Source organism: Acipenser ruthenus, chromosome 12 (genome assembly GCF_902713425.1).
Source record: "Acipenser ruthenus chromosome 12, fAciRut3.2 maternal haplotype, whole genome shotgun sequence".
NCBI lineage: Eukaryota > Metazoa > Chordata > Actinopteri > Acipenseriformes > Acipenseridae > Acipenser > Acipenser ruthenus.
In genome coordinates, this window is record NC_081200.1 from 3,219,620 (window position 1) to 3,234,971 (window position 15,352).

At 40.2% G+C, this 15,352-nt stretch overlaps 1 protein-coding gene across 8 annotated transcripts in view; it reads right to left on the reverse strand.

The window, feature by feature from the left end:
• LOC117417151 (phosphatidylinositol 4,5-bisphosphate 3-kinase catalytic subunit beta isoform-like) overlaps positions 1-15,352 on the reverse strand; it is a 51,825-nt gene that overhangs the window by 31,736 nt on the left and 4,737 nt on the right. For 2 of the 8 annotated variants that reach the window (XM_059034337.1, XM_059034338.1), the window contains exon 2: positions 7,617-7,679. The exons of 2 other annotated variants lie outside the window; for them this stretch is intronic. The gene's annotated coding sequence lies outside the window, so the exon portion shown is untranslated. Of the gene's footprint in view, positions 1-7,606; positions 7,680-7,901; positions 7,921-15,352 lie in introns of those variants that run through there. 4 more of the 8 variants (XM_059034334.1, XM_059034335.1, XM_059034336.1 and 1 more) reach the window with 3 other exon arrangements.

The window sequence follows — 15,352 nt, forward strand, 5'->3', positions numbered from 1 at the left end:
AAAAAAAAAAAAATAGCTTCCGAATAATACCCAGCTCTGTATGTCTGATGTGTGGCAAAATAACGCATTTCTCAAGGGTCTGTGCATAATTAAGACAATTGTTTTAATAGTTTGTCTAAAAATACAGTATGCGTGTGTGTGAGAGAGAGAGAGAGAGAGAGAGAGAGAGAGAGAGAGAGAGAGAGAGAGAAACTGATTCAGCATTCCTAAATTATACTTGACTCAGTGAATGCAAACATCAGGCTTTAGTTAAGGCACAGTTTTGTTCTCCAGCACTGGGAGACAGCACTCTAGGTCGCTCACACAGTATTTAAGCCCGGTGACAGCATCTGTCTCCGTACTGTATGTGGAGAGTGACTCCAGATCATTGCTGTTGAAGCCTGAACACCACAGCAGAGGAACAGTGACTCATGCAGTCTTTGCTGCGGCAGTTTGTGGACAAAGTACTGCTGGATTTCCAGGTCGGTACCCTTTGACACCCGTCTGTGTGTTTACATTCCTGAGAAACATCAACTACAGTTCAAAAACTACTGGTACAAATTCACAGGACAGCAGGTGTGGTTATGCAAATCCTGTTCCCACAGCAGTCCACTACATATATATATAAAAAAAGTTTTGAAGTCAGGCTTCTGAACACTTCTAAGCTGACCAAATGTGTGTTTGTCCACAGAGATACTGCTTACATAGTTACACATCTTTGATTATGTAACATTATTATTACACCCACACAGTAAGTACACAGTAATTATTTAATTACAGTTAGCGAGGACTTGATCCAGAATGGCAAAGTTCTGCATTAGGGGTACTGTGCCAATAACATTGGATTCTAGCCCCCTGCATCTCAGAGTCTCAAACGCTCTGCACTTTGAACATGGATAGGCGTGTCTTGATATCCTACAAACAAAAAAAGGCTCCAATCACAGTTTACCCCGAGGGAACGATGCATTTAAAACAAGATTAATACAGTAAGCTGCACTGCACACCTAGAAGAAAAGCGAGAATTAATGAATGCATTTTTATAAAAACGTTTTCGCATTATTTCTACCCCATTTTAAAATGCTGGATTTGAATACTGCATCACAGCTGCAAGCTATTTGCCCAATACACACCTTTTTGAAGACCCAGCTACTGTATATTTAAAAAAAAAAAAAGAGGAACAAACACCACACCCTTTACAGCTGCTGTTAATAATAATAATAATAAAAAAGGACTACATACAGATAAGCTAGTCAGGTAAATGGTCTATTACACAGTTCCCATCTGGCCACTGGGCTGGAACAGCGGCATTATAAAAGTTTTAATAGCACTGGAAAACCGAGAAGGACAGTCACCTAGCAACCTTCCTTCTGCTCTTTATTGCTTCTGTTAATTTTTAATTACAAGGAAAAAAAAAACTGGCACGACTAAATATACTGACTATTTTCCTTACTGTACAAGAAGAATGGCAATCTTAAAGATAATAAAAAAAGTCACCCAATATTTGTGAAAAAGCTGTACTGTATCACGTAAAAGAAGACAGGAAGTTCAAAAGTTTGTACTCCAACTAAATTCTTTTCTATGCACTGTATTGATACACAGAGGAGATTTCTATAACCTCTCAAAGTGAATTCCGTGGATGATCAGAAAGAAGACATCACCGTCATTATGAATGTAAATGATCATCTCAGGAGGCAAGGCTTTCATGTTGGTGCAGTCCTTGGACCTGGCCAGGTGTATATTAGCATTCTCATGTTTACAACCAGCTTGACCATGGCAGCGTGCATCTTTTAAATGAAGGATGAAAAACATTTCACAATCTGAATATAAAAAACATGGGAGGGGATGCAGGTCCATTAGTCATATAAGTGACTTGTCAGTTTGGGGGGCGAATGAGGCTCTTCGTCCTGAACCATGCGAGATATCACTCAGACAAAGCATCCGGTCACAGACATGGGACATCAACACGCACGGGTCACACTGGGAGGATCAGTGCCAGAGACAGATCACCAACATGAGGACGAGTCACTAACTCACCACACTCCGAGAACAGCTGAACGGGGGCCAGAACGAGCCATCTGGGTGTCCTAGATTAAAAACACTTTCTTTTAATAGGAAATAAAGAACACTTAACGGTTCTGCCTGCATGTACAGTATTACCCAAGCACAGTGTAGCGAGAACCGTTGTGTGTTGTGTCATCTTTCCAACAAGCCCATATCCTGAAATGGAGCCAACAATAAAGAAATCCCTTTTCACAGAACTGATCAATTCTTACAAAGCCTCACTAAGAATTCGACTGGTGTGCCTAATTGTGTTACTTGGTAAAAATGTGTCAAAGGAATTCTATCGTCCAGACGAAGAAAAGTATTTCTACGGAAAACAAACAAGATTAAACAAATATTGGTCAATTTGTCGTAGTCCAGATTGTAAACTACAGAATATAAATATTCATCCAAAGGAGAGGAGGAAATCTTGCAAGTTCAGTGTTTCAAAGTTATTAGGGCTCTTTAAAGAAGTACGGCGCACAGAATCCCAGGGTTGAGGGTTTAATCAAAAGGTTAAGTCTGTGAATGATCGATAGGGGTCAGTTAACCAATTTAGTACCTGATTAAAACAAAAACTCAGACTGCAATGAATCTCGCAGGCCAGAGCTGTGTCACAGGTTTAAAAACATCACAGACCCAGTCAAGTGCAGCCTTTTTATTAGCATCAGAGGTCAAGAGGAATTGTTTACTCTTCCAGTTTCTAATCCAACAGAATGGTTTTAGTCACTTGACTCTGACACAGTCTTGATTCATTCTATTTCAGATAACATCACGTCACTCGAAACTCAAAAACAATGTGCCCTGCGGTTTGTCGGAGAGCTTAATCATTTTCTAAAAGACTAACAAAAAGACGAGTATAGTCAGCAAATAGTTACAACTGCTTCAGCGCTAAAATGGAGACAGAGAGTGCTAAACACAGGAAACAATATGGCACTGTCTATTTCAGATGGGTGAAAGATCTCCCCACAATAGCCCTCTGTCAAACCCCAGCTTACAATGCTGTAAAATAGCAGCCATACCAACCACAGCACAACAATACCTTTGTCTGAACATTTTGCAACTGTGTAAACAGCATGGGGTGCAAATTCAACAGTATATTAAAGCAAGCCAACTACAGGAAGCACCACTTTTATTAGTGTGCCATTCATTGCGCTGTGCTGTACACAAGGCAAAAAAAAGAACAAACACGAGGCTGTGTGGTCCAGTACTTAAAGAAAAGGGCTTGGAACCAGGAGGTCCCCGGTTCAAATCCCACCTCAGCCACTGACTCATTGCGTGACCCTGAGCAAGTCACTTAACCTCCTTGTGCTCCGTCTTTCGGGTGAGACGTAATTGTAAGTGACTCTGCAGCTGATGCATAGTTCACACACCCTAGTCTCTGTAAGTCACCTTGGATAAAGACGTCTGCTAAATAAACAAATAATAATAAAAGGAAATTTTGAGTTTCCTTAAACATATACTGTAATGGGGTTTATGGGATAGAGGCCTTTATTAGTATTATTAATATGTTTGACCTTTGTGTGCCTCTGTGAACACATCATTTGTAAAATTGCTTGCTAGTTTCTCTAGTCTCGTAGGCTAGTTGTTCAGATCGCACAAAAACTATGAAATTATTATTTTATTTTTTGTACACAAAAGGTTTAAATGACTAAAAAAAAAAAAAAAATTTAAATGTTCTCATTTATGTACACTGCCATTAAACCACCTTTAAAAAACACACATATACACATGCACAGATTATTTATAAAGAGAGAATATATGCCCCTGACTTGTTAAAAATAGAATGCATATAAAAAGTTAAAAACAGTTATAGAAACACAGGATTGTCCCTTATAAAAAATTACAACTATGTTAACTCCATAGACATACAGGACAGCTCTGTCACGCGTCTTTCTAATTTTAGGAGATTCATCTCTGCCAGATGAACTTGACTGACCTAATAAAATGATATAACGTCTGCTGTCAAAAAGAAGTTTAACAAACTGCTCCAGCTGCCAAAAGGGGAAGCGAGTCACAAACCCTTGGAAATTTTTTTGTTGCTGATCATCAATGTAAGAGGTAATAATGCACAAACCACTACCATGTGCCTTGGTACGATTTTGAACCGGAGAGCACCCTTTAGTCAAATAGTGGAGCATTACACCCTGCGTTTCCTTCTCAATTTACATGCCAAGCAAATGAAAAAGAAAGGGCATCTTTAAATCTATCAAGAGCAAAGCATATGCAAAAGGGATGTACCTATTGTTTTTTCCTGGAATACACAATACCTCGAAAACAGAAGTGCCCGTATTTCTTTTTCCAGTAAACTGTGCTATTTCTAATGTCCTTCCCCAGTCCACTGCACCTGGGGGTGAGATATGGAACTATAGCAGTTCCACGAACCTACTGCACCTACCAAAGATCATCCAGCGAAACTTCAAACAAACTGCGTACAGAAAAAATAATGCACTTACCTAAACTATAAGATTCAGCACCAACGTACTAACAAGACAGGAAACATGTGTGAAGCGAAAGTCAAAATATGTTTTACATAGCTAAACATCAAATCAGTTCACAGCAAGAGCCTTGAGGCCAGAAGCCTAGAATACCATGTTCCAAGACAGCCACAGAAATAGGAGCACTGAGTGAAAGGACAGCACTTGCACTACCCTGTGTTCTCATGGTTCCAATACTCATCTGGGCCAATAAAGAATCGTCTATATTGTGACCAGGGTTGGGGTCAATAGCCATTTTTCATTTCCAATTCCTTTTTAATACATTCTGACAAAGCCAATTGGCTCCCTGTAGCCCATTATAAGGGGATGGAAATGTGGAACAGGGTTTCTGTGTTACTGGGTAATGCAGTTACAGATCCTTCCTCAGGATGATATGGAGCTGTTCCAGATCAGTACTGGAGCAGACTGTGCTGCTTGAGGTACAAAATCGAGACCCCATTCGTTACTGCCCATAGATCCTCCAACCCTCTAAACTACAAATATGCAGTTCACACCGGTAAGCAAGTTAGTTAACCTTCTGCCAGTGAAAAAGTAATAAAAATATAAGTAAGCATCCTACTAATTTTGCAAGCTATTCATTAAACATACAAGCAACACATGTTGGCACTAGGCTCAGTTCTACCACTTGAGTCAAATGCTGAGTCAAACAAGCAAGCACTGCAGTCTGGTTATAGCAACCTGGATCGAATCCTTTAGCAGCAGCGGATCATTTGCAAAGGTTTTCTGATTGCACACCAATAGCTGTGTGAATGTACAGCTGTATAAATATATCCATTCTATGTACTGAACAATACAAAACCACATACACAGTGTTCCAGGAACGTGTATAAATATCAGAATGTTATCAATTCGTCACTGTGGCCAAGACTCCACAACACTGCAGAGGACAGCAGAGTAGGTTTGTGGTCACACGTTTGCAGTGCAGAAACATGTCTTCATGCAAAGTGTGTAGTCTGAATATTTTCAAACCGTACATGTGAATTTTAGGCATTGTTCCAAGTCTCAATTGTATCAGATGTTCTTTGTGACAGCGTGTTAGGTAGGGTCTTCTTAACAATTTCTCGACTTTTTCTGCAACCCAGATTGCAAGCAAGTCACAGCAACAGATGCAGGTGCTGATCTGTCAAATACATTCAAGATCACTTAAAACCACCCACAAATTAACACTTTTGTTCACTTGACAGCTGGTATGAACCAGCACATAGGAGAACTCTGACAACACACTTTAAACTACTCTACAAAACCAACTTCGATGAAGAGAGAGGGAGGGAGCGGCGTGTGCCTGCAAGTCTGATTCTTGTCATAAACCAGACATCCCCGTGCAGGCAGCTGCACGTCGGGACAGAGGCTCGTTGCAGCCAAGCACAAAACCAGCGATCCTCGTCAGTACGCATTCCTTAGGAGCCGCAATGGCAGTATCAATAGAATCCAAGGAGTCTCCATCTCCTGCACAAGCCTGCTGAACGTTTGGTGCAACCACACATCCCAGCCAACACTTTAAAAGCCCATATTCTTCCCCAGCTGTAGTAGAAATAAAAAATCCTCTACTTGCCCATTCAGTGATATATGCATGTTAGGAGAAGCTGATGCAGGGCTTCAATGATCAAGAGACTTGAACCCTTAAGCAATGCAAGTTTCTACCAGTCAGAAACGGAGACCCAAACCTAATCAAGTCCCTTAAGATACATTCTGGTAATTTATACAACTAGATCATTTCAACAACGTTGCTCAGTGTTTAACTGGACCAATTCAACCGCTATCTAGGTACTAGGGCAGAATGACCATCCCCAATTAGAGTTACACTGCCCTAGAATGATTGTTTACATTTTCATTCTACAGTAGACAAGCCATCTGTGTCTCCAACACGTGGTGAAATGTGTTCTTAACTCAGGAAATAGCACGTATATAACCAGCTGGAGAAGACACACAGATTTATAAAAATATAGAATATTTTATATATATACACACACAAGGCTGTTTTCAGCTCACTTCTTGTATGTGCCTATACAATAATTAATACCCGGTTATACATTAATACTGATCTTCTCTTAACTTAGGAGTTTTGCGACACCAAAAAGATCTGCTCTGTAAGCAACATGTTTCATGTCTTCTGCAATGAGTGGAGTGCAAGCAGCATCCGTGCCATCGGAATCTGGAATCAGTCTGACAATTCCGATTCAGCAGAAAGGAGCCAGATAGAAAAAGCAATAAAGACACCAAGAATGTATCCAGAGCACTAGCAAATGAAGGCAATATGGCGTTTCAAAGTGTTTCACAGTGCCATACAGTTCCGCTGGTGTATTTTTTTAGGAAATAAATAAACAAAGACTGGAGCAGATTAAGGTAAACAGAAGTCGAAATCCGACTGGGAATAACGCATTTTTATTTATTTATTTTTTTTACAACGTTAGCATGGCAGGATTTCCCAGAATTGTTTCTCTACATATACCAACGTCAATAAGATTAATAGTTCACTTGAGGATTTCTATAGGTCTATTGTGCCTTCCAGAACACAGCCCCCCGCAGGTGTCTTTCAGGAAGGTATTTATTCTATTGCTAAAATAAACGGTGTGAGGAACAACAGACTACTTTGAATTTAAACTATCACGTCTAGGGATAACCTTAATGCCCCCATTGACTCACACATCAGCAGGGTGCCTGGAGTGTAATGGATAACTATCTTAACAAATGATCAATCCAATGCCAGACTTATAAATCTGCAATACAATATCCCTGTGAACAAACTGCAAAGCCACACAAAGCCATTTCCACCTCCTTTCTTTGTGGTACTATAGTTATATTGTCCTGTGCCTCTGTTAATGCACTATAGCAGGCACCATGTAAAAAAAACAGCTGCCACGGTTGCTAATGAACTACTCCTGCACACTAAGTAGATCCCCAGGCCAGACATGCAGAAAAGCCTGTGGAATTCAGACACTGCACTATAAACACATTCGCAGAAGACTATAAAAGACAGCAGGTATACTATTAACATGTCCTGTTGTGCCACTCTCTCCTCACAATGCATCAGGGAGACTCCACTGTGCTGCAGAGCTCCTCTAGATAGGATCAGATAGACAGAAACCTACCTGATCTCACCTTGAGGTTTATTTCCTGTAGATCTCCCCCATAGTCATACCATCAAGGACAGCAGAACTGCATCTGGATTCATAAATATAAAAGGCACAAAAATACAAAGGTTTACTGCAGTGCAAGGAACACGCTGTACAGAATGTGCATGCAGCTTTCCTGCCAACTTGAAAAGCAGTGCTATATTTAAAGTGGTTAATATCAATGCACAGTATTTACTGTTAGAGCAGCATCAAGCTTTCAGAAGGCATTTTATATAAAGTTCAATTGAGAAAGGCAATCTAAATTTCTTACCTTCAATACGTCATCAAGGCATATTGTAATGTCCTTGAGCTTGGCTTGTTATACTATACTGTACTATACTATACTATACTATACATCAGTATTCAGCACAGGCTGCAGGTACATTGCAGTATGCAGCTACAATACCAAATGCCACAGCACTACCGGTACAGTAACTACAGTACACTGCTAGGAAGCACAGGATTTCCGAAAGATGACATAATTCCAGGTCATAAATAAAGCAATAAAGACACTAAATTGCAAAAGACCAATTCTAGTTAGTGACACACAAATATCAGCCCACAGCAAGGCTTTTACACAACATTAACAGCCATACAGCACAGTAATGCAAACAAAAAACCATCCACTCGCTCTTTTGCAATCCACCACCCTCTCTCCCTCCTTATCCACCAAGAAACTCAGTGTCAACCTTGACCCCTCCTTCTCCTACTCTCACCACATCTTGACCCCTCCCTCTCCTACTCTCACTACATCTTGACCCCTCCCTCTCCTACTCACACCACATATCTATTCTGGCACATTCCTGTCTCTTCTACCTCAGCAACAGTACGCAGAATTTGCTCTTTTCTCACCGACTACTCCATGCAGCTCCTAGTTCAGGCTCTGGTACTGTCCCACCTTGAGTACTGCAACTCCCTCCTGCCTCTGCCATGTGTCCGCTCCAGCTCATCCAAAACTCTGCTGCTCACCTTGTCTTTTCCCTTCCTTGTTTCTTTGCATTGGCTCCCTATCGGCGCACGCATCCAATTCAAAACTCTTGTACTCGCCTATCGCTGTCTTGACCTTTCTGCCCCCTCCTATCTCCAGACTATCATTTCTCCCTACACCTCCTCTCGCCCCCTCTGCTCCTCCACCACCGGAAGATTAGCTGTACCTCCACTCCCCCACTTCCAGAGCCCACTCCTTCTCCACCCTTGCCCCTCAGTGGTGTAACGACCTACCCACGGATATCAGGACTGCTCAGTCCCTGACCACCTTCCAGCAGCTCCTCAAGACACACCTGTTCAGACAGCATCTGTAAACCCTCACAACTCTTGACTATACAGCACCCAATTACAGTTTGTACTTGCCCTGAACTTCACCATACCTTGCCGTATTCTACTACTGCTCTAAATTATAATTACTTCCTGCATCTTGTACGTCATTTTACTCTTATAGGTATCAGTATTCACGTTTTTTGTAATTGATCTTATTTGAAATTACCCTCATCCATTTATTGTACTTACTACATGCTCTTACTGGATGTTACTCCCAATGAAGCAGAACATTGCAAATATTTTTGCTATAAATTATTGTACTTTATAACTGCTCTTATCTGTAATATGACACTCTGTGACATTATAGAATGTGATATTTTGCAACAATTGTAAATTGCCCTGAATAAGGGCGTCTGCCAAGAAATAAATAATCCACACAGAAAATGACTGCTGACAAGCAAACATAGGAAACAAAACCATCCGGTTCCCTTCAGATATTTGACAATAAATCCATGGAACAGATTCCTAAACCTAAATACTTTCAAGATCACCGACATGTTAATTATTCAGAGGTTGTATTTTTGAAGAGTCACAGTTACCGGCATGGATAAGTGGAGATTAATATTTTACAAGGTAACCATCATGAGCTAGCCAGATAACAAAAGGTCACTTCAAAGTTACATAAAGACATCCACATCCTGTTTGATATGGACTCCGTGACAATCGCTCAGTAAATATTGTGCATGCCGTTCTCTAAAACCATGTAATGAGTAGCAATACAGAATATATTTACTGTAAATGTGTAAAAGGTCCTGTTTTCTTACCCCCAAATCCAAATACCTAGCAAAAAAAAAAAAAAAAAAGGAAGACACGCTAACATGAAACGGTGAGTACACTCGCGTCCCATTTGAACATCATACCAGTCCCATCTGCAATCATTGACTGCCTCTACAGTATGGACGACATTTTACATTTTGTATAAATAAAAATTAGCTCACCAGATCATAACCAGCATAACCAGTTCACAGCCCTTCAGCATCCCTCCCCCCCCCCCAGGTTTTAAACCCATGTCTGGAGCGAATTCTTTTCAAATTCATAATGTTAGTCTTGGTTCAAATCGCACTGATATCACTCTGCTGCTGAAGGGAAGGAATTGCTTTCAACTCCATAGCAGTGGCAGATATGAACATTAGTCTTCCTAGTCCTCCTTAAGATGCATTCTACCTTTATAGAATAAATGTTACACACAGTAGAACAGCAGCTCAGCGCTCAACCATATCTATATCTATCTATCTATCTATCTATCTATCTATCTATCTATCTATCTATCTATCTATCTATATATATATATATATATATATTAGGGTTAGGGTTAGATATTTAGTTGGATCACTGCCAAGTTTGATTACAGGAGAGATTTACAGAAGTGTCAAAAGCTCATAGTGCAAGAGCCGTATTGCTCAGGCCCGGGAAAACTAATTTAATGTCAATAGCACACAAATTAAAATAGCCTCTTTGAAGACAGTGCATCAAAGACCGCCTCCCAATTTGAAATTATGGAGATTTATAAAATTCTAGCAGCTACAAAGCCATCATAACCCTATACATCACATGCCTTGCTGTAAACACAACAGAAATGCTAGTGAATACTTTTCAAAAGCCATCAATAGGAAGTTTGGATCAGAAAGCAGTCTTTGGTAAAAACTGATCAATTAGCAGCCAGGGATATAGGGCTGGGTGAAAGGCAATGGATCATTATTAAATAAAAAAAACATTAAGGGCATCAAAGAAGTTTTTTTATATATAAAATCTCAAGGGCATACTTTAACTCTTCTGGCTCTATTGCATGTGCAATACACTGTTCAGAGAAGCCATGTGACTGTACAATCCTATCTGTGCACCATGCCACTGTAAAACTGAAGTGACAGGCAGTCTATTCATGTGCAAGTTACCATATCATATAACCCAACCATGAAGTGAGGACAAGTCTAGCTGGCATCTGTTGGCATTTTAGGTAATCTCCTAAATTAAATGACTGTATAAAACATTTTATAAGATTGCATTATGCTGTAATTTTATAACAATGCTGCAGTATGTTTTTTGGTTTTTGTTGCGAGCCAAAAATCATGAATCATATACTGTGGATGTTCTACAACCACCACACACACACACACACACACACACACACACGTAATAATTAGTTGCCACCCATGCATTTCCACTTAAGCCAGAAATAAAAGTACAAGTTAATCAGGTTTAACAAACACACCTGCTCTACTGTAACACTAGATTGTTTTTATCAACAGGAAGTCACTGCATAGGTATCATCTTTACACACACTGAAACCTGGATTAACCAAAAGGCTGCTGCATATTCAAAGCATCGCTTTCATGCTCTAGTGAGAGCAGGTGACTGCTTAGTAAATACTGGTTTAACTGCATGCATTATTTTGGTTGCTGCGGTCGTGAATATCACTGACCCTTCATCACTCCAGCACAGATTCCTTAACAGCACACTGCAACATCCTATCCGCTACCGAGATCAAATGTACATGGGGGTGGGGGAGGGGGCACTAAGACTGTTTGGGGATGTCTGCTCTGGTCCAAGCATAGTGCAAGAGATTTAAACAAGACTTTACAACTGTAACAGCTCATCAGTTTACTGCTTTATAAAACACAGGCAGTCTGGCTTCTCTCTCTGTAGGGCCCATTAAACAGTGTGTTTTTATTTAGTACTGTCGTTTTTATGCTCCAGCAGTCTCCCCCTCCCATCCCTACCCCCAGAGGCTTTCCAAAAGAGGGATGCATGGCATTTAACTATAACTACTCCAAACTTTAAAAACAGAAAGGTCGAGGCAAAGGCTTGCCATACTACTCAGGGCTTCACTGCCCTAAATGGATTTATTAAGACAGCGTTCGTTTAAGTTGTTTAAATTGTGCACTCCCACACCACACACACACACCCCTTGCAGAGTTGACAGAGCAAAGACTATGCTGAATTTTTAGCTTTTTGATCCAGCAGGAGCGAAGACAATAGCATCCCAGTACAGCCTGTGTCATCAGGATTCTTCTTCTAAATGAGAATTAAAAAAACCTTTTACCACGGAATAAACTTGTAGAAAACAAATTAGCTGCATCGCTCCTAGTCACATTTCAGCTGATGCTCTACACGCCCATGCAAAACAAAAGCCATGGGACTGATGAAGCATACTGAGCTCATAACTGTTCATTGTTATGTTGTTATGGAACACAGATGACAAACAATGACACAAGCTGAAATATATATAAATAACTTGCAAGCAAAGGAAGTGTGCTGCGCATTTTAGGCATTATCTACTCTACCAACTAAATAACCAACTCACTGATACTCCTGTTCTATTTTTGTTAAACAAGGATTTTTATCTTTAATCAGGTCAGGTGCTCCTTAGAAACACTGAGTTTCAGCAGGCATTCAATAGGTGTATTTGCACTGCCATTTCTGATCCAGATCAAATGCATGGGTACATTTGATCACGATCAGTGGAGTTGCGTTTATACTGCTATTTGATCATACGCACTTAGAGCAAAGGTCTGAGCTTCACGTTATTACGTTCTACGTCATCCCGCTGAAGGATGTAACAAAAATTGTATCGCTGTGATAAAAATAAAGCACAATTAAATTTATTTGTAAACAAAAATTAACAAGCCATTTACTAACGAAGCATTTGATCTGGATTGGCAGTGTAAACGTGCCTATTCACGCCTAATAACTTGGAGCAGACGAGAGAGAGTCTGCAGGTCTAACAGCCGTCTGACACCCAGGAGACAAACCAGGAGAGGCGAGAAAGGCCATCACTCTGCCCTAAACTAAAGCAGAATGTAAAAAGAAACACACACACACACACACACACACACACACACACACAACAAATGGCAAGCAAAAGGAATTTTAACATTGTGTTTGTTTTTGGTGTTTTTTTAAATCATTGACCAGGCATTTATGTAACATGGATTTTTACTGGATTTATTTTAAAGGTATCTTGACATACTGTAAAGCACTGCAAGTGTTTATAAGAAGTTATGAAAGCTAATCTGAGATGTTTTGTACAAACAGGAACTTGGAAAGGGTGTTGCTTACTGTAGATCACTTACCAAAAAAAAAAAAAAAAATAGCCAAAAAAATTATTTATTGGAGCAACTGTTCCAACAACCCTGACCTTTAAATAAATAATTGGTAGAAACCCACAGCAACAAACGACTCACTTAATAAGTTACCATTTTAGTACAATAATCATCAATTCCTTATAAGCAGTATTCATCTGAACCCTGTCTACTGCATTTCACCATGGCAGGACCTTATAAGACCAAGATCAGAGACAAATGCCTTTGCTTACTTCCAAACAGGATTCTCATTCATTAGGATTTGCGTTCCATTACCAGACTCGCATACTAGAATTGAAGTTTTGAGTTAGAAACCGCATCTACTTAAAAAAAGAGCTTTATTAAATATTTCAACTGGTATTCATGAAAATCGTTACACGGCCCAGTCAGCTAAAAGCAAAATACTGCACATACAATTGAAATATTAATGCAAAGTGATCAGATCAAGACTTTAAGCCCTACTTTGCATAGTCTAAACTGCGTAACACACTTGGACGCATGTAAAGATAAACAAGCACCCACAGGTTTAGCGCAGCAAGTATTTTTGCTCCAGCCTAGGAGGTACACACTTATTGATGCAGCACTACATGCTCATGATCTGGCCTTGTTCTGCTTCATTGGGATAAAACTGAAAGACACTTTAGCAGACTGCCAGGTTTTCCCCTAAATAAGCACCTTGTAACCGACTATTAATTATTACGAAAGCACAATACTCCTTCTCTAAGGGAGGGGGGTTTCCTCCTCTGATCTTTTTCCTCTTGCAGGTACACTTACTGCAGCTCCGGTCCACTACAACTACTGCATATCTAGGAGCCCAGGCAGAAAAGCAGAAATGAAAGAGGAAGTATGTTTCTTAAACCAATAACATCGGATATTTAATAAGCAGCAACATTATTACGTTCATAAAAGCTCAAATATTTTGTTCATGTACCGGCTGTGGTGTACTGATTGGTTGTTTTTTCACAACCAATCTCCAAGGCTCCGTATGATGTAATCAGTTTTACATGGCCTGTGCAAGACAACTTTAAAACACAACAACATCCTAAAATTACCACCCTTACATAAGGTTGTTTTTCTGGGGGCTGCATGATGTTTGTTCAAAAATAAATAAATAAATAAATAAATAAATAAACAACAACAACATGCTTCTATCTTTCACAACCACTGCCCTTTCTGCTAATGGATTTGAGAAGCCCTTCATTTTCTAAAGCACATCAAAAGACTAACATGCACAGCAGTTAAAGGGAAACCAAACAAAACACAGTAGGGCAAAAAATGAATGATAGCCAGCAGTCTGTCTTTTTCAAACCAGAGAGCAGAAGCATGATACACAGCCGCACCTGCAATGCCTACGACATACAGCAGCACTTGCAATAGAAAAAAAAAAGCATTGTGAATGTACAGCCTTGCACATTCTCCTACACTTCAATCTGAGCTCTACTGTAAAATAACCATAGCTCTCAGTATACCTTTCAGACAGGCCCTACAAAAGCAAACCAGACTGCAGTAAAACCTCCTTCAAAAACAAAGGATCAGATACTTCCACCTCACCTTCAGGCTTGTTAGAGTTCAAGAACCAGATAGTCTTACTTCACACTCAAATGCAGGTCTTTTACATGTTGTGAGAAGGCTTTCTGGCTGGGGCACTTTCATTTAAAGCCATACTTTCCACCAACAGGATGACAACAGTCAAATATCTTTTTTTTCTTATGCAAATTCTTAGCATAGCGCGAACACAGATGAAGTAGTGAACAGCTCAAGGATTTTAACGCTGTTCAGGCTCACCTGCACGGGTTTGTCAGAAAGACTGCACAGCTGTACATCTGAGGACTATGACAAGGATGGGACCCCAAGGGAATGGAGGTGTTGATCAAGGTCATAGGAAACTATCGGGCAGGGGTAATGTCGCAGGAGTCTGTTTGTTTCACCTCAGTGCTTGATGACAGGACAGAGCCAAACAAGCATGCCCAGAGATGACCATGCATCTATTTGACACAGTGCTTGTGAAATGGTTGTAAAAGGGTCACCAACTAATGTGGACCACAGACTAAAAAGGGGTTTGCTCCTCTTGCGGTTAATGATACATAAACCACAAGTGATGTAGAAAGAATTTCAGGGTAGGAGTCGTGTGCTTGCATTAATAGAACAGCTGTGGAACTAGTGCAACACATGGGGAGAACAGGTCTGAACATGTCAAAAGTGCCTGCCCGATTACCCTTCTTATTATTATTAAATCCATCTGGGGGTGAGGGATGACCTTAAAATCGAGCATCATAACATGATCATCATTTGAAAAGCCTGCATCAAGGGTTTTCCGACAAACAAC